Below are 23,036 nucleotides of genomic sequence, written 5' to 3' on the forward strand. Positions count from 1 at the left end.
TGTACGTTTATACTCCCATGAGCACATCATCCCTTACAGAGTCCTGAACTTGATCAAATTTATAAAAATGCAATATGCTTACTGACACTGAAGTTACTGGAATTTTTTTGAATGTTATATAAATGCACTAAAGTTGCATGGCAATACATGATATTTTTAGAAATAAGAAATCATTGGAGCCACACAGAGTTGAACTGGGGACCTCTTGATCTGCAGTCAAATGCTCTACCACTGAGCTATACCCCCATTGAGCACCATTTCTGAGGTCACTCAATTGACCGCAAACGCAGTACTTGGGTGCCCAAGTGCATGTTCCAATGTCAAGCAGCCAAAGGGATTGTCAAGATTGCATTGAGATAGCATGCAATTATGCAGTAGTAACCTCAGAATCATCAGTCAAAGAAAAGATTGAATTTGAACATTTTATTCCAGAATCAAATTGTCTGCCACTGAGCTAACATGCTGTAAAGAGTTGTATTCACATTCACTGTCATGTGGACATCATCCCCTACTGAGTCTTGAACTTGATCAAATTAAGAAAGGGAAATATGATTACTGACTCTGAAGTTACTGGTCTTTTTGGGAATGTGATGTAAATGCATAAAAGTTGCTTGTTGGATGGCAGTAGAATATTTTTTTAAAAAGCACTTCACCTCAGACACTAGGGAGCACCAATGGTTAAACTGGAAACCTCTTGAACCAAAATCAAATACTCTACCACTAAGAAATTCCATGAACATACTTCAAAGCTGAGGAAGCTCAGGATACCAAGAAAGCAATCGCTGGGTACCCCAAAGAAATATATTTTCACAGAATGCACATTACATCTTTTAATCTGAAAAAGAGAAGAAAATGTGACAAGATATCTGCAATGGCAGGTATTCAAATTTTTCCGAGTTGATACTATCAGTGAGTAAAAGTTGCATAGTGCATACGGAAATGTCAAGGAGGACCAGGCTATCTCACTCTTGCTACAACTGAGCACCCAGAATTGACCTGCTCATCTGCAGACAGCATTTATGACCACTGGGCTATAATTCTTTTAAGAGCTGTGTTCAGGATTGATTTTTTCAACACACCAGGGCTTATTCAGTGGTGACAATTGTGTAAACGTATTAAAATAGCAGAAGATATATATATTTGACATCTAAGTTATTGCATGTTTTCCTTAGGGTGCACTGTAATTGCAAACGTTTTCTCAAGCAAATTTTCCAAAGTCAAGCAACCAATAGCATTCTGAAGATTTTGATGAAATAGCAACCAATTATGCAGTAGTGACCTCTGGATTTCCAATCAAAGCAAAGATTGCATTGGAACATCTTATTCCTGAATCAAATGATCTTTCACTGATCTCACGTCCTGTTAAGGGCTTTGTACGTTTATACTCCCATGAGCACATCATCCCTTACAGAGTCCTGAACTTGATCAAATTTAAAAAAATGCAATATGCTTACTGACACTGAAGTTACTGGAATTTTTTTGAATGTTATATAAATGCACTAAAGTTGCATGGCAATACATGATATTTTTAGAAATAAGAAATTATTGCAGACACAAGGGGGCAGCCAGAGTTGAACTGGGGACCTCTTGATCTGCAGTCAAATGCTCTACCACTGAGCTATACCCCCATTGAAAGCCATCTCTGAGGTCACTCAATTGAACGCAAAAGCAGTACTTGGGTGCCCAAGTGCATGTTCCAATGTCAAGCAGCCAAAGGGATTGTCAAGATTGCATTGAGATAGCATCCAGTTATGCAGTAGTAACCTCAGGATCATCAGTCAAAGAAAAGATTGTATTTGAACATTTCATTCCAGAATCAAATTATCTGCCACTGAGCTAACATGCTGTAATGAGTTGTATTCACATTCACTGTCATGTGGACATCATCCCCTACTGAGTCTTGAACTTGATCAAATTAAGAAAGGGAAATATGATTACTGACTCTGAAGTTACTGGTCTTTTTGGGAATGTGATGTAAATGCATTAAAGTTACGTGTTGGATGGCAGTAGAATATTTTTTTAAAAAGCACTTCACCTCAGACACTAGGGAGCACCAATAGTTAAACTGGAGACCTCTTGAACCAAAATCAAATACTCTACCACTAAGAAATTCCATGAACATACTTCAAAGCTGAGGAAGCTCAGGATACCAAGAAAGCAATCGCTGGGTACCCCAAAGAAATATATTTTCACAGAATGCCCATTACATCTTTTAATCTGAAAAAGAGAAGAAACTGTGACAAGATATCTGCAATGGCAGGTATTCACATTTTTCCGAGTTGATACTATCAGTGAGTAAAAGTTGCGTAGTGCATACCGAAATGTCAAGGAGGACCAGGCTATCTCACTCTTGCTACAACTGAGCACCCAGAATTGACCTGCTCATCTGCAGACAGCATTTATGACCACTGGGCTATAATTCTTTTAAGAGCTGTGTTCAGGATTGATTTTTTCAACACACCAGGGCTTATTCAGTGGTGACAATTGTGTAAACGTATTAAAATAGCAGAAGATATCTATATTTGACATCTAAGTTATTGCATGTTTTCCTTAGGGTGCACTGTAATTGCAAACGTTTTCTCAAGCAAATTTTCCAAAGTCAAGCAACCAATAGCATTCTGAAGATTTTGATGAAATAGCAACCAATTATGCAGTAGTGACCTCTGGATTTCCAATCAAAGCAAAGATTGCATTGGAACATCTTATTCCTGAATCAAATGATCTTTCACTGATCTCACGTCCTGTTAAGGGCTTTGTACGTTTATACTCCCATGAGCACATCATCCCTTACAGAGTCCTGAACTTGATCAAATTTATAAAAATGCAATATGCTTACTGACACTGAAGTTACTGGAATTTTTTTGAATGTTATATAAATGCACTAAAGTTGCATGGCAATACATGATATTTTTAGAAATAAGAAATCATTGGAGCCACAAGGGGGCACACAGAGTTGAACTGGGGACCTCTTGATCTGCAGTCAAATGCTCTACCACTGAGCTATACCCCCATTGAACACCATTTCTGAGGTCACTCAATTGACCGCAAACGCAGTACTTGGGTGCCCAAGTGCATGTTCCAATGTCAAGCAGCCAAAGGGATTGTCAAGATTGCATTGAGATAGCATGCAATTATGCAGTAGTAACCTCAGAATCATCAGTCAAAGAAAAGATTGAATTTGAACATTTTATTCCAGAATCAAATTGTCTGCCACTGAGCTAACATGCTGTAAAGAGTTGTATTCACATTCACTGTCATGTGGACATCATCCCCTACTGAGTCTTGAACTTGATCAAATTAAGAAAGGGAAATATGATTACTGACTCTGAAGTTACTGGTCTTTTTGGGAATGTGATGTAAATGCATTAAAGTTACGTGTTGGATGGCAGTAGAATATTTTTTTAAAAAGCACTTCACCTCAGACACTAGGGAGCACCAATAGTTAAACTGGAGGCCTCTTGAACCAAAATCAAATACTCTACCACTAAGAAATTCCATGAACATACTTCAAAGCTGAGGAAGCTCAGGATACGAAGAAAGCAATCGCTGGGTACCCCAAAGAAATATATTTTCACAGAATGCCCATTACATCTTTTAATCTGAAAAAGAGAAGAAAATGTGACAAGATATCTGCAATGGCAGGTATTCACATTTTTCCGAGTTGATACTATGAGTGAGTAAAAGTTGCGTAGTGCATACCGAAATGTCAAGGAGGACCAGGCTATCTCACTCTTGCTACAACTGAGCACCCAGAATTGACCTGCTCATCTGCAGACAGCATTTATGACCACTGGGCTATAATTCTTTTAAGAGCTGTGTTCAGGATTGATTTTTTCAACACACCAGGGCTTATTCAGTGGTGACAATTGTGTAAACGTATTAAAATAGCAGAAGATATCTATATTTGACATCTAAGTTATTGCATGTTTTCCTTAGGGTGCACTGTAATTGCAAACGTTTTCTCAAGCAAATTTTCCAAAGTCAAGCAACCAATAGCATTCTGAAGATTTTGATGAAATAGCAACCAATTATGCAGTAGTGACCTCTGGATTTCCAATCAAAGCAAAGATTGCATTGGAACATCTTATTCCTGAATCAAATGATCTTTCACTGATCTCACGTCCTGTTAAGGGCTTTGTACGTTTATACTCCCATGAGCACATCATCCCTTACAGAGTCCTGAACTTGATCAAATTTATAAAAATGCAATATGCTTACTGACACTGAAGTTACTGGAATTTTTTTGAATGTTATATAAATGCACTAAAGTTGCATGGCAATACATGATATTTTTAGAAATAAGAAATCATTGGAGCCACAAGGGGGCACACAGAGTTGAACTGGGGACCTCTTGATCTGCAGTCAAATGCTCTACCACTGAGCTATACCCCCATTGAACACCATTTCTGAGGTCACTCAATTGACCGCAAACGCAGTACTTGGGTGCCCAAGTGCATGTTCCAATGTCAAGCAGCCAAAGGGATTGTCAAGATTGCATTGAGATAGCATGCAATTATGCAGTAGTAACCTCAGAATCATCAGTCAAAGAAAAGATTGAATTTGAACATTTTATTCCAGAATCAAATTGTCTGCCACTGAGCTAACATGCTGTAAAGAGTTGTATTCACATTCACTGTCATGTGGACATCATCCCCTACTGAGTCTTGAACTTGATCAAATTAAGAAAGGGAAATATGATTACTGACTCTGAAGTTACTGGTCTTTTTGGGAATGTGATGTAAATGCATTAAAGTTACGTGTTGGATGGCAGTAGAATATTTTTTTAAAAAGCACTTCACCTCAGACACTAGGGAGCACCAATAGTTAAACTGGAGGCCTCTTGAACCAAAATCAAATACTCTACCACTAAGAAATTCCATGAACATACTTCAAAGCTGAGGAAGCTCAGGATACGAAGAAAGCAATCGCTGGGTACCCCAAAGAAATATATTTTCACAGAATGCCCATTACATCTTTTAATCTGAAAAAGAGAAGAAAATGTGACAAGATATCTGCAATGGCAGGTATTCACATTTTTCCGAGTTGATACTATGAGTGAGTAAAAGTTGCGTAGTGCATACCGAAATGTCAAGGAGGACCAGGCTATCTCACTCTTGCTACAACTGAGCACCCAGAATTGACCTGCTCATCTGCAGACAGCATTTATGACCACTGGGCTATAATTCTTTTAAGAGCTGTGTTCAGGATTGATTTTTTCAACACACCAGGGCTTATTCAGTGGTGACAATTGTGTAAACGTATTAAAATAGCAGAAGATATCTATATTTGACATCTAAGTTATTGCATGTTTTCCTTAGGGTGCACTGTAATTGCAAACGTTTTCTCAAGCAAATTTTCCAAAGTCAAGCAACCAATAGCATTCTGAAGATTTTGATGAAATAGCAACCAATTATGCAGTAGTGACCTCTGGATTTCCAATCAAAGCAAAGATTGCATTGGAACATCTTATTCCTGAATCAAATGATCTTTCACTGATCTCACGTCCTGTTAAGGGCTTTGTACGTTTATACTCCCATGAGCACATCATCCCTTACAGAGTCCTGAACTTGATCAAATTTATAAAAATGCAATATGCTTACTGACACTGAAGTTACTGGAATTTTTTTGAATGTTATATAAATGCACTAAAGTTGCATGGCAATACATGATATTTTTAGAAATAAGAAATCATTGGAGCCACAAGGGGGCACACAGAGTTGAACTGGGGACCTCTTGATCTGCAGTCAAATGCTCTACCACTGAGCTATACCCCCATTGAACACCATTTCTGAGGTCACTCAATTGACCGCAAACGCAGTACTTGGGTGCCCAAGTGCATGTTCCAATGTCAAGCAGCCAAAGGGATTGTCAAGATTGCATTGAGATAGCATGCAATTATGCAGTAGTAACCTCAGAATCATCAGTCAAAGAAAAGATTGAATTTGAACATTTTATTCCAGAATCAAATTGTCTGCCACTGAGCTAACATGCTGTAAAGAGTTGTATTCACATTCACTGTCATGTGGACATCATCCCCTACTGAGTCTTGAACTTGATCAAATTAAGAAAGGGAAATATGATTACTGACTCTGAAGTTACTGGTCTTTTTGGGAATGTGATGTAAATGCATTAAAGTTACGTGTTGGATGGCAGTAGAATATTTTTTTAAAAAGCACTTCACCTCAGACACTAGGGAGCACCAATAGTTAAACTGGAGACCTCTTGAACCAAAATCAAATACTCTACCACTAAGAAATTCCATGAACATACTTCAAAGCTGAGGAAGCTCAGGATACGAAGAAAGCAATCGCTGGGTACCCCAAAGAAATATATTTTCACAGAATGCCCATTACATCTTTTAATCTGAAAAAGAGAAGAAAATGTGACAAGATATCTGCAATGGCAGGTATTCACATTTTTCCGAGTTGATACTATCAGTGAGTAAAAGTTGCGTAGTGCATACCGAAATGTCAAGGAGGACCAGGCTATCTCACTCTTGCTACAACTGAGCACCCAGAATTGACCTGCTCATCTGCAGACAGCATTTATGACCATTGGGCTATAATTCTTTTAAGAGCTGTGTTCAGGATTGATTTTTTCAACACACCAGGGCTTATTTAGTGGTGACAATTGTGTAAACGTATTAAAATAGCAGAAGATATCTATATTTGACATCTAAGTTATTGCATGTTTTCCTTAGGGTGCACTGTAATTGCAAACGTTTTCTCAAGCAAATTTTCCAAAGTCAAGCAACCAATAGCATTCTGAAGATTTTGATGAAATAGCAACCAATTATGCAGTAGTGACCTCTGGATTTCCAATCAAAGCAAAGATTGCATTGGAACATCTTATTCCTGAATCAAATGATCTTTCACTGATCTCACGTCCTGTTAAGGGCTTTGTACGTTTATACTCCCATGAGCACATCATCCCTTACATAGTCCTGAACTTGATCAAATTTTAAAAAATGCAATATGCTTACTGACACTGAAGTTACTGGAATTTTTTTGAATGTTATATAAATGCACTAAAGTTGCATGGCAATACATGATATTTTTAGAAATAAGAAATCATTGGAGCCACAAGAGGGCACACAGAGTTGAACTGGGGACCTCTTGATCTGCAGTCAAATGCTCTACCACTGAGCTATACCCCCATTGAACACCATTTCTGAGGTCACTCAATTGACCGCAAACGCAGTACTTGGGTGCCCAAGTGCATGTTCCAATGTCAAGCAGCCAAAGGGATTGTCAAGATTGCATTGAGATAGCATGCAATTATGCAGTAGTAACCTCAGAATCATCAGTCAAAGAAAAGATTGAATTTGAACATTTTATTCCAGAATCAAATTATCTGCCACTGAGCTAACATGCTGTAATGAGTTGTATTCACATTCACTGTCATGTGGACATCATCCCCTACTGAGTCTTGAACTTGATCAAATTAAGAAAGGGAAATATGTTTACTGACTCTGAAGTTACTGGTCTTTTTGGGAATGTGATGTAAATGCATTAAAGTTACGTGTTGGATGGCAGTAGAATATTTTTTTAAAAAGCACTTCACCTCAGACACTAGGGAGCACCAATAGTTAAACTGGAGACCTCTTGAACCAAAATCAAATACTCTACCACTAAGAAATTCCATGAACATACTTCAAAGCTGAGGAAGCTCAGGATACCAAGAAAGCAATCGCTGGGTACCCCAAAGAAATATATTTTCACAGAATGCACATTACATCTTTTAATCTGAAAAAGAGAAGAAAATGTGACAAGATATCTGCAATGGCAGGTATTCCCATTTTTCCGAGTTGATACTATCAGTGAGTAAAAGTTGCATAGTGCATACCGAAATGTCAAGGAGGACCAGGCTATCTCACTCTTGCTACAACTGAGCACCCAGAATTGACCTGCTCATCTGCAGACAGCATTTATGACCACTGGGCTATAATTCTTTTAAGAGCTGTATTCAGGATTGATTTTTTCAACACACCAGGGCTTATTCAGTGGTGACAATTGTGTAAACGTATTAAAATAGCAGAAGATATCTATATTTGACATCTAAGTTATTGCATGTTTTCCTTAGGGTGCACTGTAATTGCAAACGTTTTCTCAAGCAAATTTTCCAAAGTCAAGCAACCAATAGCATTCTGAAGATTTTGATGAAATAGCAACCAATTATGCAGTAGTGACCTCTGGATTTCCAATCAAAGCAAAGATTGCATTGGAACATCTTATTCCTGAATCAAATGATCTTTCACTGATCTCACGTCCTGTTAAGGGCTTTGTACGTTTATACTCCCATGAGCACATCATCCCTTACAGAGTCCTGAACTTGATCAAATTTAAAAAATGGAATATGCTTACTGACACTGAAGTTACTGGAATTTTTTTGAATGTTATATAAATGCACTAAAGTTGCATGGCAATACATGATATTTTTAGAAATAAGAAATCATTGCAGACACAAGGGGGCACCCAGAGTTGAACTGGGGACCTCTTGATCTGCAGTCAAATGCTCTACCACTGAGCTATACCCCCATTGAAAGCCATCTCTGAGGTCACTCAATTGACCGCAAAAGCAGTACTTGGGTGCCCAGGTGCATGTTCCAATGTCAAGCAGCCAAAGGGATTGTCAAGATTGCATTGAGATAGCATGCAATTATGCAGTAGTAACCTCAGAATCATCAGTCAAAGAAAAGATTGAATTTGAACATTTTATTCCAGAATCAAATTATCTGCCACTAAGCTAACATGCTGTAAAGAGTTGTATTCACATTCACTGTCATGTGGACATCATCCCCTACTGAGTCTTGAACTTGATCAAATTAAGAAAGGGAAATATGATTACTGACTCTGAAGTTACTGGTCTTTTTGGGAATGTGATGTAAATGCATAAAAGTTGCTTGTTGGATGGCAGTAGAATATTTTTTTAAAAAGCACTTCACCTCAGACACTAGGGAGCACCAATGGTTAAACTGGAAACCTCTTGAACCAAAATGAAATACTCTACCACTAAGAAATTCCATGAGCATACTTCAAAGCTGAGGAAGCTCAGGATACCAAGAAAGCAATCGCTGGGTACCCCAAAGAAATATATTTTCACAGAATGCACATTACATCTTTTAATCTGAAAAAGAGAAGAAAATGTGACAAGATATCTGCAATGGCAGGTATTCAAATTTTTCCGAGTTGATACTATCAGTGAGTAAAAGTTGCATAGTGCATACCGAAATGTCAAGGAGGACCAGGCTATCTCACTCTTGCTACAACTGAGCACCCAGAATTGACCTGCTCATCTGCAGACAGCATTTATGACCACTGGGCTATAATTCTTTTAAGAGCTGTGTTCAGGATTGATTTTTTCAAAACACCAGGGCTTATTCAGTGGTGACAATTGTGTAAACGTATTAAAATAGCAGAAGATATCTATATTTGACATCTAAGTTATTGCATGTTTTCCTTAGGGTGCACTGTAATTGCAAACGTTTTCTCAAGCAAATTTTCCAAAGTCAAGCAACCAATAGCATTCTGAAGATTTTGATGAAATAGCAACCAATTATGCAGTAGTGACCTCTGGATTTCCAATCAAAGCAAAGATTGCATTGGAACATCTTATTCCTGAATCAAATGATCTTTCACTGATCTCACGTCCTGTTAAGGGCTTTGTACGTTTATACTCCCATGAGCACATCATCCCTTACAGAGTCCTGAACTTGATCAAATTTATAAAAATGCAATATGCTTACTGACACTGAAGTTACTGGAATTTTTTTGAATGTTATATAAATGCACTAAAGTTGCATGGCAATACATGATATTTTTAGAAATAAGAAATCATTGGAGCCACAAGGGGCACACAGAGTTGAACTGGGGACCTCTTGATCTGCAGTCAAATGCTCTACCACTGAGCTATACCCCCATTGAACACCATTTCTGAGGTCACTCAATTGACCGCAAACGCAGTACTTGGGTGCCCAAGTGCATGTTCCAATGTCAAGCAGCCAAAGGGATTGTCAAGATTGCATTGAGATAGCATGCAATTATGCAGTAGTAACCTCAGAATCATCAGTCAAAGAAAAGATTGAATTTGAACATTTTATTCCAGAATCAAATTGTCTGCCACTGAGCTAACATGCTGTAAAGAGTTGTATTCACATTCACTGTCATGTGGACATCATCCCCTACTGAGTCTTGAACTTGATCAAATTAAGAAAGGGAAATATGATTACTGACTCTGAAGTTACTGGTCTTTTTGGGAATGTGATGTAAATGCATTAAAGTTGCTTGTTGGATGGCAGTAGAATATTTTTTTTAAAAAGCACTTCACCTCAGACACTAGGGAGCACCAATAGTTAAACTGGAAACCTCTTGAACCAAAATCAAATACTCTACCACTAAGAAATTCCATGAACATACTTCAAAGCTGAGGAAGCTCAGGATACCAAGAAAGCAATCGCTGGGTACCACAAAGAAATATATTTTCACAGAATGCACATTACATCTTTTAATCTGAAAAAGAGAAGAAAATGTGACAAGATATCTGCAATGGCAGGTATTCACATTTTTCCGAGTTGATACTATCAGTGAGTAAAAGTTGCATAGTGCATACCGAAATGTCAAGGAGGACCAGGCTATCTCACTCTTGCTACAACTGAGCACCCAGAATTGACCTGCTCATCTGCAGACAGCATTTATGACCACTGGGCTATAATTCTTTTAAGAGCTGTGTTCAGGATTGATTTTTTCAACACACCAGGGCTTATTCAGTGGTGACAATTGTGTAAACGTATTAAAATAGCAGAAGATATCTATATTTCACATCTAAGTTATTGCATGTTTTCCTTAGGGTGCACTGTAATTGCAAACGTTTTGTCAAGCAAATTTTCCAAAGTCAAGCAACCAATAGCATTCTGAAGATTTTGATGAAATAGCAACCAATTATGCAGTAGTGACCTCTGGATTTCCAATCAAAGCAAAGATTGCATTGGAACATCTTATTCCTGAATCAAATGATCTTTCACTGATCTCACGTCCTGTTAAGGGCTTTGTACGTTTATACTCCCATGAGCACATCATCCCTTACAGAGTCCTGAACTTGATCAAATTTATAAAAATGCAATATGCTTACTGACACTGAAGTTACTGGAATTTTTTTGAATGTTATATAAATGCACTAAAGTTGCATGGCAATACATGATATTTTTAGAAATAAGAAATCATTGGAGCCACAAGGGGCACACAGAGTTGAACTGGGGACCTCTTGATCTGCAGTCAAATGCTCTACCACTGAGCTATACCCCCATTGAACACCATTTCTGAGGTCACTCAATTGACCGCAAACGCAGTACTTGGGTGCCCAAGTGCATGTTCCAATGTCAAGCAGCCAAAGGGATTGTCAAGATTGCATTGAGATAGCATGCAATTATGCAGTAGTAACCTCAGAATCATCAGTCAAAGAAAAGATTGAATTTGAACATTTTATTCCAGAATCAAATTGTCTGCCACTGAGCTAACATGCTGTAAAGAGTTGTATTCACATTCACTGTCATGTGGACATCATCCCCTACTGAGTCTTGAACTTGATCAAATTAAGAAAGGGAAATATGATTACTGACTCTGAAGTTACTGGTCTTTTTGGGAATGTGATGTAAATGCATTAAAGTTGCTTGTTGGATGGCAGTAGAATATTTTTTTTAAAAAGCACTTCACCTCAGACACTAGGGAGCACCAATAGTTAAACTGGAAACCTCTTGAACCAAAATCAAATACTCTACCACTAAGAAATTCCATGAACATACTTCAAAGCTGAGGAAGCTCAGGATACCAAGAAAGCAATCGCTGGGTACCACAAAGAAATATATTTTCACAGAATGCACATTACATCTTTTAATCTGAAAAAGAGAAGAAAATGTGACAAGATATCTGCAATGGCAGGTATTCACATTTTTCCGAGTTGATACTATCAGTGAGTAAAAGTTGCATAGTGCATACCGAAATGTCAAGGAGGACCAGGCTATCTCACTCTTGCTACAACTGAGCACCCAGAATTGACCTGCTCATCTGCAGACAGCATTTATGACCACTGGGCTATAATTCTTTTAAGAGCTGTGTTCAGGATTGATTTTTTCAACACACCAGGGCTTATTCAGTGGTGACAATTGTGTAAACGTATTAAAATAGCAGAAGATATCTATATTTGACATCTAAGTTATTGCATGTTTTCCTTAGGGTGCACTGTAATTGCAAACGTTTTGTCAAGCAAATTTTCCAAAGTCAAGCAACCAATAGCATTCTGAAGATTTTGATGAAATAGCAACCAATTATGCAGTAGTGACCTCTGGATTTCCAATCAAAGTAAAGATTGCTTGGGAACATCTTATTCCTGAATCAAATGATCTTTCACTGATCTCACGTCCTGTTAAGGGCTTTTTACGTTTATACTCCCATGAGCACATCATCCCTTACAGAGTCCTGAACTTGATCAAATTTAAAAAAATGCAATATGCTTACTGACACTGAAGTTACTGGAATTTTTTTGAATGTTATATAAATGCACTAAAGTTGCATGGCAATACATGATATTTTTAGAAATAAGAAATCATTGCAGACACAAGGGGGCACCCAGCGTTGAACTGGGGACCTCTTGATCTGCAGTCAAATGCTCTACCACTGAGCTATACCCCCATTGAACACCATTTCTGAGGTCACTCAATTGACCGCAAACGCAGTACTTGGGTGCCCAAGTGCATGTTCCAATGTCAAGCAGCCAAAGTGATTGTCAAGATTGCATTGAGATAGCATGCAATTATGCAGTAGTAACCTCAGAATCATCAGTGAAAGAAAAGATTGAATTTGAACATTTTATTCCAGAATCAAATTGTCTGCCACTGAGCTAACATGCTGTAAAGAGTTGTATTCACATTCACTGTCATGTGGACATCATCCCCTACTGAGTCTTGAACTTGATCAAATTAAGAAAGGGAAATATGATTACTGACTCTGAAGTTACTGGTCTTTTTGGGAATGTGATGTAAATGCATTAAAGTTGCTTGTTGGATGGCAGTAGAATATTTTTTTTAAAAAGCACTTCACCTCAGACACTAGGGAGCACCAATAGTTAAACTGGAAACCTCTTGAACCAAAATCAAATACTCTACCACTAAGAAATTCCATGAACATAGTTCAAAGCTGAGGAAGCTCAGGATACCAAGAAAGCAATCGCTGGGTACCCCAAAGAAATATATTTTCACAGAATGCACATTACATCTTTTAATCTGAAAAAGAGAAGAAAATGTGACAAGATATCTGCAATGGCAGGTATTCAAATTTTTCCGAGTTGAAACTATCAGTGAGTAAAAGTTGCATAGTGCATACCGAAATGTCAAGGAGGACCAGGCTATCTCACTCTTGCTACAACTGAGCACCCAGAATTGACCTGCTCATCTGCAGACTGCATTTATGACCACTGGGCTATAATTCTTTTAAGAGCTGTGTTCAGGATTGATTTTTTCAACACACCAGGGCTTATTTAGTGGTGACAATTGTGTAAACGTATTAAAATAGCAGAAGATATCTATATTTGACATCTAAGTTATTGCATGTTTTCCTTAGGGTGCACTGTAATTGCAAACGTTTTCTCAAGCAAATTTTCCAAAGTCAAGCAACCAATAGCATTCTGAAGATTTTGATGAAATAGCAACCAATTATGCAGTAGTGACCTCTGGATTTCCAATCAAAGTAAAGATTGCTTGGGAACATCTTATTCCTGAATCAAATGATCTTTCACTGATCTCACGTCCTGTTAAGGGCTTTGTACGTTTATACTCCCATGAGCACATCATCCCTTACAGAGTCCTGAACTTGATCAAATTTAAAAAAATGCAATATGCTTACTGACACTGAAGTTACTGGAATTTTTTTGAATGTTATATAAATGCACTAAAGTTGCATTGAAATACATGATATTTTTAGAAATAAGAAATCATTGCAGACACAAGGGGGCACCCAGAGTTGAACTGGGGACCTCTTGATCTGCAGTCAAATGCTCTACCACTGAGCTATACCCCCATTGAACACCATTTCTGAGGTCACTCAATTGACCGGAAACGCAGTACTTGGGTGCCCAAGTGCATGTTCCAATGTCAAGCAGCCAAAGGGATTGTCAAGATTGCATTGAGATAGCATGCAATTATGCAGTAGTAACCTCAGAATCATCAGTCAAAGAAAAGATTGAATTTGAACATTTTATTCCAGAATCAAATTGTCTGCCACTGAGCTAACATGCTGTAAAGAGTTGTATTCACATTCACTGTCATGTGGACATCATCCCCTACTGAGTCTTGAACTTGATCAAATTAAGAAAGGGAAATATGATTACTGACTCTGAAGTTACTGGTCTTTTTGGGAATGTGATGTAAATGCATTAAAGTTGCTTGTTGGATGGCAGTAGAATATTTTTTTTAAAAAGCACTTCACCTCAGACACTAGGGAGCACCAATAGTTAAACTGGAAACCTCTTGAACCAAAATCAAATACTCTACCACTAAGAAATTCCATGAACATACTTCAAAGCTGAGGAAGCTCAGGATACCAAGAAAGCAATCGCTGGGTACCCCAAAGAAATATATTTTCACAGAATGCACATTACATCTTTTAATCTGAAAAAGAGAAGAAAATGTGACAAGATATCTGCAATGGCAGGTATTCAAATTTTTCCGAGTTGATACTATCAGTGAGTAAAAGTTGCATAGTGCATACCGAAATGTCAAGGAGGACCAGGCTATCTCACTCTTGCTACAACTGAGCACCCAGAATTGACCTGCTCATCTGCAGACAGCATTTATGACCACTGGGCTATAATTCTTTTAAGAGCTGTGTTCAGGATTGATTTTTTCAACACACCAGGGCTTATTCAGTGGTGACAATTGTGTAAACGTATTAAAATAGCAGAAGATATCTATATTTGACATCTAAGTTATTGCATGTTTTCCTTAGGGTGCACTGTAATTGCAAACGTTTTGTCAAGAAAATTTTCCAAAGTCAAGCAACCAATAGCATTCTGAAGATTTTGATGAAATAGCAACCAATTATGCAGTAGTGACCTCTGGATTTCGAATCAAAGTAAAGATTGCTTGGGAACATCTTATTCCTGAATCAAATGATCTTTCACTGATCTCACGTCCTGTTAAGGGCTTTGTACGTTTATACTCCCATGAGCACATCATCCCTTACATAGTCCTGAACTTGATCAAATTTTAAAAAATGCAATATGCTTACTGACACTGAAGTTACTGGAATTTTTTTGAATGTTATATAAATGCACTAAAGTTGCATGGCAATACATGATATTTTTAGAAATAAGAAACCATTGGAGCCACAAGGGGGCACCCACAGTTGAACTGGGGACCTCTTGATCTGCAGTCAAATGCTCTACCACTGAGCTATACCCCCTTTGAAAACCATTTCTGAGGTCACTCAATTGACCGCAAACGCAGTACTTGGGTGCCCAAGTGCATGTTCCAATGTCAAGCAGCCAAAGGGATTGTCAAGATTGCATTGAGATAGCATCCAATTATGCAGTAGTAACCTCAGGATCATCAGTCAAAGAAAAGATTGTATTTGAACATTTCATTCCAGAATCAAATTATCTGCCACTGAGCTAACATGCTGTAATGAGTTGTATTCACATTCACTGTCATGTGGACATCATCCCCTACTGAGTCTTGAACTTGATCAAATTAAGAAAGGGAAATATGATTACTGACTCTGAAGTTACTGGTCTTTTTGGGAATGTGATGTAAATGCATTAAAGTTACGTATTGGATGGCAGTAGAATATTTTTTTAAAAAGCACTTCACCTCAGACACTAGGGAGCACCAATAGTTAAACTGGAGACCTCTTGAACCAAAATCAAATACTCTACCACTAAGAAATTCCATGAACATACTTCAAAGCTGAGGAAGCTCAGGATACCAAGAAAGCAATCGCTGGGTACCCCAAAGAAATATATTTTCACAGAATGCACATTACATCTTTTAATCTGAAAAAGAGAAGAAAATGTGACAAGATATCTGCAATGGCAGGTATTCACATTTTTCCGAGTTGATACTATCAGTGAGTAAAAGTTGCGTAGTGCATACCGAAATGTCAAGGAGGACCAGGCTATCTCACTCTTGCTACAAGTGAGCACCCAGAATTGACCTGCTCATCTGCAGACAGCATTTATGACCACTGGGCTATAATTCTTTTAAGAGCTGTGTTCAGGATTGATTTTTTCAACACACCAGGGCTTATTTAGTGGTGACAATTGTGTAAACGTATTAAAATAGCAGAAGATCTCTATATTTGACATCTAAGTTATTGCATGTTTTCCTTAGGGTGCACTGTAATTGCAAACGTTTTGTCAAGCAAATTTTCCAAAGTCAAGCAACCAATAGCATTCTGAAGATTTTGATGAATTAGCAACCAATTATGCAGTAGTGACCTCTGGATTTCCAATCAAAGTAAAGATTGCTTGGGAACATCTTATTCCTGAATCAAATGATCTTTCACTGATCTCACGTCCTGTTAAGGGCTTTGTACGTTTATACTCCCATGAGCACATCATCCCTTACAGAGTCCTGAACTTGATCAAATTTAAAAAAATGCAATATGCTTACTGATAATGAAGTTACTGGAATTTTTTTGAATGTGATATAAATGCACTAAAGTTGCATGGCAATACATGATATTTTTAGAAATAAGAAATCATTGCAGACACAAGGGGGCACCCAGAGTTGAACTGGGGACCTTTTGATCTGCAGTCAAATGCTCTACCACTGAGCTATAGCCCCATTGAAAGCTATCTCTGAGGTCACTCAATTGACCACAAAAGCAGTACTTGGGTGCCCAAGTGCATGTTCCAATGTCAAGCAGCCAAAGGGATTGTCAAGATTGCATTGAGATAGCATGCAATTATGCAGTAGTAACCTCAGAATCATCAGTCAAAGAAAAGATTGAATTTGAACATTTTATTCCAGAATCAAATGGTCTGCCACTGAGCTAACATGCTGTAAAGAGTTGTATTCACATTCACTGTCATGTGGACATCATCCCCTACTGAGTCTTGAACTTGATCAAATTAAGAAAGGGAAATATGATTACTGACTCTGAAGTTACTGGTCTTTTTTGGGAATGTGATGTAAATGCATTAAAGTTGCTTGTTGGATGGCAGTAGAATATTTTTTTAAAAAGCACTTCACCTCAGACACTAGGGAGCACCAATGGTTAAACTGGAAACCTCTTGAACCAAAATCAAATACTCTACCACTAAGAAATTCCATGAACATACTTCAAAGCTGAGGAAGCTAAGGATACCAAGAAAGCAATCGCTGGGTACCCCAAAGAAATATATTTTCACAGAATGCACATTACATCTTTTAATCTGAAAAAGAGAAGAAAATGTGACAAGATATCTGCAATGGCAGGTATTCACATTTTTCCGAGTTGATACTATCAGTGAGTAAAAGTTTCATAGTGCATACCGAAATGTCAAGGAGGACCAGGCTATCTCACTCTTGCTACAACTGAGCACCCAGAATTGACCTGCTCATCTGCAGACAGCATTTATGACCACTGGGCTGTAATTCTTTGAAGACCTGTGTTCAGGATTGATTTTATCAACACACCAGGCCTTATTCAGTGGTGACAATTGTGTAAACGTATTAAAATAGCAGAAGATATCTATATTTGACTTCTAAGTTATTGCATGTTTTCCTTAGGGTGCACTGTAATTGCAAACGTTTTCTCAAGCAAATTTTCCAAAGTCAAGCAACCAATAGCATTCTGAAGATTTTGATGAAATAGCAACCAATTATGCAGTAGTGACCTCTGGATTTCAAATCAAAGCAAAGATTGCATTGGAACATCTTATTCCTGAATCAAATGATCTTTCACTGATCTCACGTCCTGTTAAGGGCTTTGTACGTTTATACTCCCATGAGCACATCATCCCTTACAGAGTCCTGAACTTGATCAAATTAAGAAAGGGAAATATGATTACTGACTCTGAAGTTACTGGTCTTTTTGGGAATGTGATGTAAATGCATTAAAATTGCGTGTTAGGGTTAGGGTTAGGGTTAGGGTTAGGCTGCTTCTCAGACCACAGCAGGGTTAGGGTTAGGGTTAGGGTTAGGTTAGGGTTAGGGTTAGGGTTAGCGTTTAGGGTTAGAGTTTAGGGTTAGGATTAGGGTTAGGGTTAGGTTAGGGTCAGGGTCAGGGTTACGGGTCAGGGTTTGGGGTCAGGGTTAGGGTCAGGTTTAGGTTAGGATTAGGGTGAGTTAGGGTCAGGGTCAGGTTAGGGTCAGGGGTTAGGATTAGCATTAGGGTTAGGGTCAGGGTCAGGGGCTAGGGTTAGGGGTTAGTGTGAGTTAGGTTTAGGGTCAGGGTCAGGGGTTAGGGTCAGGGTTAGGAGTTAGGGTGAGTTAGGTTTAGGGTCAGGTCAGGGTCATGGGTTAGGGTTAGGTTTACGATTAGTTTAGGGTCAGGGTTAGGGTTAGGGTTCAGGTTAGGTTAGCGTTAGGGATTAGGGATTGTGTGACCTCTTGGCCCAGGAAGTCTGTTTCTAGTTTTATTTAAACGGTCAAACTGCGTGAAGTTTGCCCAGGCCCAGTGCTACTTTGCTGGGCATGACTGTGTGACCTCTTGTGCCTGGAAGTCTGGTTGTAGTATTATTTAAAGGGTCAAACTGCGTGAAGTGTGCCCAGGCCCAGAGCTACTTTGATGGGCATGATTCTGTGACCTCTTGGGCCTTGAAATGTGGTGCTATGAATTATTTAAAGAGTGAAACGATCTGAAGTATGCCCACGTTTAAAGCAACGTTGCTGGGCATGACTGTGTGACCTCTTGTGCCAGGAAGTCTGTTTCTAGTTTTATTTAAACGGTCAAACTGCGTGAAGTGTGCCCAAGCCCAGAGCTACTTTGCTGGGCATGACTGTGTGGGTTAGGGTTAGGGTTAGGATTTGGGGTTAGGGTCAGGGTCAGGGTTTAGGGTTACGGTCAGGGTCAGGTTAGGGTCAGGGTCAGGGGTTAGGGTTAGGATTAGGTTAGGGTTAGGGTTCAGGTTAGGTTAGGATAGGGTTAAGGTCAGGGTTAGGGTTGGGGTTAGGGGTTAGGTTTAGGGATTAGGGTCAGGGTCAGGGTTAGGTTTGGGGTTAGGGTTAGGTTAGGGTTAGGGTTGAGGGTCTGGGTAGGTTAGGGTTAGGGTAAGGGTCAGGGGTTAGGATTAGGATAGGGTTAGGGTTAGCGTTCAGGTTAGGTTAGGGTTAAGGTCAGGGTTAGGGTTGGGGTTGGGGTTAGGGGTTAGGTTTAGGGATTAGGGTCAGGGTCAGGGTGAGTTAGGATTAGGCTCAGGGTTAGGGTCAGGGTCAGAGGCTAGGGTTAGGGTTGGGGTTTGGGGTTAGGGTTAGGGTCAGGGTCATGGTCAGGGTCATGGTCAAGTGTGATGTGTAACCAGGCCCAGAGCTACTTTGCTGGGCATGACTGTGTGACCTCTTGCGCCTGGAAGTCTGGTTGTAGTATTATTTAAAGGGTCAAACTGCGTGAAGTGTGCCCAGGCCCAGAGCTCCTTTGATGGGCATGATTCTGTGACCTCTTGGGCCTTGAAATGTGGTGCTATGAATTATTTAAAGAGTGAAACGATCTGAAGTATGCCCACATTTAAAGCAACGTTGCTGGGCATGACTGTGTGACCTCTTGTGCCAGGAAGTCTGTTTCTAGTATTATTTAAACGGTCAAACTATGTGAAGTGTGTCCAAGCCCAGAGCTACTTTGCTGGGCATGACTGTGTGACCTCTTGTGCCTGGAAGTCTGGTTGTAGTATTATTTAAAGGGTCAAACGGTGCCCTGTAAACCGCACTGTGCCCTTCTGCGAAGAGCAACGATGGTAAGGAAATCTCACAATTAATATCGTGATATGTCATCAGCTTGGCAAATGTCACATCCGGGTCACCCCAACACCATCTCAGCCTGCAGATGGCGTAAGTTTACACGACAGATTCTTTTATTCTCTTCAACGACAAAACTCAGGTCTTCGATTTCATCATTTAGAATTTGCTAGTTCCTCCACTCATGTGCCTGAAATGTTACTAAACCGTGTTGTAAATTAGTAGATTCATTCCTGTTTGAGGAATTCTGGCTTGTGTTTATTGTCTGTGGGCAGACAAGGCTTTCCTAGATGCCAACTGGCTAAATGTTCCAAGATTTCTAAGAAATTATTGAACTTCCCTAAAAAAAACCACACAAAAAAAACCCCAAATAAGTAAGCTGAGAGAACTAAAACGAAAGCTATAAATACAACTTGACAGTTTTCAGCAGCAGGCGAATTTGTACGATTACTGAGCTGCTAGCTAGCTGGCTAGCTAGCTACCGGCTGCAAGGTTAACAGTGCAAAGCTACTACTAGCTACTGACTTTGCACTGTTAAAAGTGCTTCCGCTAGCTAGATAGCTAGCTAGGTAGCTTGGTAATGGCTTTGCACTGTTAACCGTGCAGCCGGTAACTAGCGGTATCTAGTGGTTTAAATGCTTACGGTTTAAATGCTTGGTGGACATTTGATTGTATGGTTTACTGAGCTGAAAGCTAGCTAGCTACCTTACTGGGTATGATTCTGTGACCTCCTGGGCTTGGAGGTCTGTTTCTAGTTTTGGTTAAAGGGTCAAACTGCATGGTCTGCCCAGGCCCAGAGCTCCTTTGCTGGGCATGACTGTGTGACCTGGTGGGCCTGGAAGTCTGGTTGTAGTATGATTTAAAGGGTCAAATGGTCTCCATTGTGTGTCCAGGTTTAAGGCTACTTTGCTGGGCATGTGATTTGGACCCATCGGGTACGGAAGCCTTTCCGTCACGTGCTCGTTTTCCACGCCTTCAGCGCAGGTAGCATGCGAATTTAAAACCGACGCGCATTTTATTCTTTTCCCATTTTATCCTTTCATACCTCTCCGCTACCTTGGAGAAGAGAGACGCACGCGGGCTCGTTGGAAAGCTCTGGATAGCAGGATCCAGCCCGTGCTAGCGACATCCGGATCGGACCCGCCGTTCTCACGCTACGATTTTTTTAAACGTGGCGGGCGGCGGAGAAAAGTCGCGCGCCGGACGTCTTTGCGGCTTAATATCTTTGGGCTCCTTGGGAGTAGAAAGTCTGTTCATGGCTCTTTGGAAAGGGCTGCATCTCCCCTGTAATCAACTTTGAGCGGCACGCGGATCGGACCCACCGTTCTCACGCTACGATTTTTTTAAAGCCGCCAGGGACGGGACAAACGCGTGGCAGGTGGCGTTCGTCAGGGACAGTCATGGAGGTGATGCGCACCGAGTTGCAGGCCATTTGGACCTGGCCCGGCCTAGATGTGAGTATTCAAAGTCAGCGCGTTTGTTTCAAAGTTCTCCTCCAATTCGATGTAATTGCGTATGCGCGCGCGTGTGTGTGTGACTCGCGGTGACGCAACTTCTCGCTCGTCTGTCTTGAGCATAACGCTTTATCGGTTAATATCTCTGGGCTCCGTTGGAGTAGAAAGTCGATCGATGGCTCGTTGGAAAGGTCTGGAGCTCGGGTTTAAGCCTGTCTGAGCGGTATCCGTATCGGACCTAGCCTTTTCACGCTACGGGTTTTTAAATCCAAAACCCTGTGGGATGAGTTTCCCCACCATTTTTGCCACCCAGAACCCAAGTCACAAAATGAAACAGTGGCTGGACTCTTTGGACATGTACCAGTGGCCTGTAGCTTGAGCGGGGCGGGCTTAAACGGTTTAGTCCGAGGAGGGGTGCTTAAGTCTGGGCCCAAAAGTTTCGGCTGGTGCGCCAGGTTTGTGGAGGGGTGCGTCCCTTGACCGTATAAGGGGAGACGGTGTGTGGCCTGGCTGGGTGAAGTTGCAGTAGTTTGCTGTGCATGAGAGATTGGCGTGTGGTGCCCTGGAGGTGTGGTTGTTCCAGGAGGGGCAAGGTGGCGTAGTGTGGCTGGGTGAGGGTGCACTTCACTGGGCATGTGGTTGTGAGTTGGAGGCCCATTGCTTTGAATGACAGAAAGGGTCTGATTTGTTCCCAGGTTTAAACGTACTTTGCTGGGCATGACTGCGAGACCTCTTGGGCCAGGAATTCTGGTTGTAGTATTATTTAAAGGGTCAAACTGCGTGACGTGTGTCCAGGCCCAGAGCTGCTTTGCTGGGCATGACTGTGTGACCTCTTGGGCCTGGAAGTCTGGTTGTAGTGTTATTTAAAGGGTCAAATGTGATGGTGTGCCCAGGCCCAGAGCTCCTTTGCTGGGCATGACTATGTGACCTGGTGGGCCTGGAAGTCTGGTTGTAGTATGATTTAAAGGGTCAAATGGTCTCCATTGTGGGTCCAGGTTTAAGGCTACTTTGCTGGGCATGTGATTTAGAGAGCGTTGGAAGTCTGGATCCTGTATTATTTAAAGGCTCAAATCACAAGAAAGTGTGCCCAGGGACGAAGCCACTTTGCCCTGCATGGTCGATGTGACACGGTGGGCCTGGAAGTATGTGTCCCCCCCCCCCCCCCCCCATCTATCCATTCACTTGAAGGGGGTCAAAGTGCCCGAATTGTGCCCAGGCACGGAGCTAGGTCGCCGGTCATCAGCACGTGCGCACTTCGACCCTTGAAAACGTGAGCCCCAGGGGCTGCGCGGCATCGAATGTGCCAGGCCTTCGAGCTACCGACTGGCCACGAGAGCTGGACCCATCGGGTACGGAAGCCTTTCCGTCACGTGCTCGTTTTCCACGCCTTCAGCGCAGGTAGCCTGCGAATTTAAAACCGACGCGCATTTTATTCTCTTCCCCTTTTATCCTTTCATACCTCTCCGCTACCTTGGAGAAGAGAGACGCACGCGGGTAAATAAAATATAAATATCTGTATAATATGTAAATAAAAGGAAGAAGTGGTTGTATAGTGTAGTCGTTTGATTATAAATAATCTCATAATAATTTTATCCACAAATTCTCTATTTTATCGTTTTTTTCCTGATCAATAATACAAAAAAAGAAAAGAAAAAAAAAGA

At 40.4% G+C, this 23,036-nt stretch overlaps 13 non-coding genes across 13 annotated transcripts; all 13 read right to left on the bottom strand.

Moving 5' to 3' along the window:
- Window positions 1-174: 174 nt before the first annotated feature.
- Window positions 175-246, bottom strand: trnac-gca (transfer RNA cysteine (anticodon GCA)). Its single transcript has one exon. It is a non-coding gene; the product is annotated as a tRNA-Cys (tRNA).
- A 1,310-nt stretch (window positions 247-1,556) lies between these two features.
- Window positions 1,557-1,628, bottom strand: trnac-gca (transfer RNA cysteine (anticodon GCA)). Its single transcript has one exon. It is a non-coding gene; the product is annotated as a tRNA-Cys (tRNA).
- Window positions 1,629-2,938: 1,310 nt separating this feature from the next.
- On the bottom strand, window positions 2,939-3,010 carry trnac-gca (transfer RNA cysteine (anticodon GCA)). Its single transcript has one exon. It is a non-coding gene; the product is annotated as a tRNA-Cys (tRNA).
- Window positions 3,011-4,320: 1,310 nt separating this feature from the next.
- trnac-gca (transfer RNA cysteine (anticodon GCA)) lies at window positions 4,321-4,392 on the bottom strand. The gene has a single exon. It is a non-coding gene; the product is annotated as a tRNA-Cys (tRNA).
- A 1,310-nt stretch (window positions 4,393-5,702) lies between these two features.
- On the bottom strand, window positions 5,703-5,774 carry trnac-gca (transfer RNA cysteine (anticodon GCA)). Its single transcript has one exon. It is a non-coding gene; the product is annotated as a tRNA-Cys (tRNA).
- A 1,310-nt stretch (window positions 5,775-7,084) lies between these two features.
- On the bottom strand, window positions 7,085-7,156 carry trnac-gca (transfer RNA cysteine (anticodon GCA)). Its single transcript has one exon. It is a non-coding gene; the product is annotated as a tRNA-Cys (tRNA).
- A 1,309-nt stretch (window positions 7,157-8,465) lies between these two features.
- On the bottom strand, window positions 8,466-8,537 carry trnac-gca (transfer RNA cysteine (anticodon GCA)). Its single transcript has one exon. It is a non-coding gene; the product is annotated as a tRNA-Cys (tRNA).
- A 1,309-nt stretch (window positions 8,538-9,846) lies between these two features.
- On the bottom strand, window positions 9,847-9,918 carry trnac-gca (transfer RNA cysteine (anticodon GCA)). Its single transcript has one exon. It is a non-coding gene; the product is annotated as a tRNA-Cys (tRNA).
- A 1,310-nt stretch (window positions 9,919-11,228) lies between these two features.
- Window positions 11,229-11,300, bottom strand: trnac-gca (transfer RNA cysteine (anticodon GCA)). The gene has a single exon. It is a non-coding gene; the product is annotated as a tRNA-Cys (tRNA).
- A 1,311-nt stretch (window positions 11,301-12,611) lies between these two features.
- Window positions 12,612-12,683, bottom strand: trnac-gca (transfer RNA cysteine (anticodon GCA)). The gene has a single exon. It is a non-coding gene; the product is annotated as a tRNA-Cys (tRNA).
- A 1,311-nt stretch (window positions 12,684-13,994) lies between these two features.
- trnac-gca (transfer RNA cysteine (anticodon GCA)) lies at window positions 13,995-14,066 on the bottom strand. Its single transcript has one exon. It is a non-coding gene; the product is annotated as a tRNA-Cys (tRNA).
- Window positions 14,067-15,377: 1,311 nt separating this feature from the next.
- Window positions 15,378-15,449, bottom strand: trnac-gca (transfer RNA cysteine (anticodon GCA)). The gene has a single exon. It is a non-coding gene; the product is annotated as a tRNA-Cys (tRNA).
- Window positions 15,450-16,759: 1,310 nt separating this feature from the next.
- trnac-gca (transfer RNA cysteine (anticodon GCA)) lies at window positions 16,760-16,831 on the bottom strand. The gene has a single exon. It is a non-coding gene; the product is annotated as a tRNA-Cys (tRNA).
- Between the last annotated feature and the right edge of the window lie 6,205 nt (window positions 16,832-23,036).

Source organism: Electrophorus electricus, chromosome 7 (assembly GCF_041902795.1).
Source record: "Electrophorus electricus isolate QZ-2024a chromosome 7, ASM4190279v1, whole genome shotgun sequence".
Lineage (NCBI taxonomy): Eukaryota > Metazoa > Chordata > Actinopteri > Gymnotiformes > Gymnotidae > Electrophorus > Electrophorus electricus.